General features: G+C 43.5%; 2 non-coding genes across 2 annotated transcripts; both read right to left on the minus strand.

Annotated features, from left to right (window-relative positions):
- Positions 1-645: 645 nt before the first annotated feature.
- Trnas-cga (transfer RNA serine (anticodon CGA)) lies at positions 646-720 on the minus strand. The gene has a single exon. It is a non-coding gene; the product is annotated as a tRNA-Ser (tRNA).
- A 525-nt stretch (positions 721-1,245) lies between these two features.
- On the minus strand, positions 1,246-1,320 carry Trnas-cga (transfer RNA serine (anticodon CGA)). Its single transcript has one exon. It is a non-coding gene; the product is annotated as a tRNA-Ser (tRNA).
- Between the last annotated feature and the right edge of the window lie 825 nt (positions 1,321-2,145).

The raw sequence follows: 2,145 nt of genomic DNA on the forward strand, positions 1-2,145 counted from the left end.
ACTATTCACTTTCTGTGTTACATCGTTTGTTTGATGTCGCAATATCACCCCCCCCCCCAAACCACACCGTTTTACTTTATTTTTTATTTATTTTTTAAAAAAACTCAGGGTCTTCCAATATGTGAGGCAACATAAAGTTTACTTGCCGACCGGTTCTCGTGTAAACAGTGATTTCAAGCGTAGTTGGACGCCGGTCTGGTGGCTGAAGTGTGTGTTCGAGGTCTGCTGTAACCTCTGCCATGAAACTGTCCTTTGGTTTGTCAGTTGTTCCTGTGAAAGCGATGTCGCAGGCTGAGTAAGAAGGGTACCTTCTTCCCTATATATGTTGTTTTGAATCTCTCGATGGAACCCATTGCTTGTTTTCTGTCTTTGGCGATTTTGAAGGTGTGAGCTTCCCCTTTTTATTACTTTGTAACGATCCGATAGTGTAGTCATGTACGCAAATGACACTTCATTTGTTATTTCCAGTTCTACAACAGATGACCTGAACGAAAAGAGTTCGCAAAATACAAAAAGCGGGAACAATTATTTCAGGGAAAACAATCTCTTTATAAATGGGAAGAAAACACCATATATGCAGAATGAGATTTTCACTCTGCAGCGGAGTGTGCGCTGATATGAAACTTCCTGGCAGATTAAAACTGTGTGCCCGACCGAGACTCGAACTCGGGACCTTTGCCTTTCGCGGGCAAGTGCTCTACCAACTGAGCTACCGAAGCACGACTCACGTCCGGTACTCACAGCTTTACTTCTGCCAGTATCCGTCTCCTACCTTCCAAACTTTACAGAAGCTCTCCTGCGAAACTTGCAGAACTAGCACTCCTGAAAGAAAGGATACTGCGGAGACATGGCTTAGCCACAGCCTGGGGGATGTTTCCAGAATGAGATTTTCACTCTGCAGCGGAGTGGGCGCTGATATGAAACTTCCTGGCAGATTAAAACTGTGTGCCCGACCGAGACTCGAACTCGGGACCTTTGCCTTTCGCGGGCAAGTGCTCTAGCAACTGAGCTACCGAAGCACGACTCACGTCCGGTACTCACAGCTTTACTTTTGCCAGTATCCGTCTCCTACCTTCCAAACTTTACAGAAGCTCTTCTGCGAAACTTGCAGAACTAGCACTCCTGAAAGAAAGGATACTGCGGAGACATGGCTTAGCCACAGCCTGGGGGATGTTTCCAGAATGAGATTTTCACTCTGCAGCGGAGTGTGCGCTGATATGAAACTTCCTGGCAGATTAAAACTGTGTGCCCGACCGAGACTCGAACTCGGGACCTTTGCCTTTCGCGGGCAAGTGCTCTACCAACTGAGCTACCGAAGCACGACTCACGTCCGGTACTCACAGCTTTACTTCTGCCAGTATCCGTCTCCTACCTTCCAAACTTTACAGAAGCTCTTCTGCGAAACTTGCAGAACTAGCACTCCTGAAAGAAAGGATGCATAGCTAACTTATCATCTAGAGTATCCTGCAGAAATAAATTCAGAGAGCTAAAAATTTTAACAGTAGGATCTGTATATATATGAAACCATTATGTATGGTACTTAAAAATTAACTGCTCTCCATTGTTAAATGGAGAAGATCATTGACATAATGCAAGAAAGAAATATATATCAAACAATTATCTAATTAAAATTAACTGCACTGTGTTGCTAAATAGAGAATGTTGTTGTTGTTGTGGTCTTCAGTCCTGAGACTGGTTTGATGCAGCTCTCCATGCTACTCTATCCTGTGCAAGTTTCTTCATCTCCCAGTACTTACTGCAACCTACATTCTTCTGAATCTGCTCAGTGTATTCATCTCTTGGTCTCCCTCTAGGATTTTTACCCTCCACGCTGACCTCCAATGCTAAATTTGTGATCCCTTGATGCTTCAAAACATGTCCTACTAACCGGTCTCTTCTCTTTGTCAAGTTGTGCCACAAACTTCTCTTCTCCCCAATCCTATTCAATACCTCCTCATTAGTTATGTGATCTACCCATCTAATCTTCAGCATTCTTCTGTAGCACCACATTTCGAAAGCTTCTATTGTCTTCTTGTCCAAACTAGTTATCGTCCATGTTTCACTTCCATACAAGGCTACACTCCATACAAATACTTTCAGAAACGACTTCCTGACACTTAAATCTATACTCGATGTTAACAAATT

Source organism: Schistocerca gregaria, chromosome 4 (genome assembly GCF_023897955.1).
Source record: "Schistocerca gregaria isolate iqSchGreg1 chromosome 4, iqSchGreg1.2, whole genome shotgun sequence".
Classification (NCBI taxonomy): Eukaryota; Metazoa; Arthropoda; class Insecta; order Orthoptera; family Acrididae; genus Schistocerca; species Schistocerca gregaria.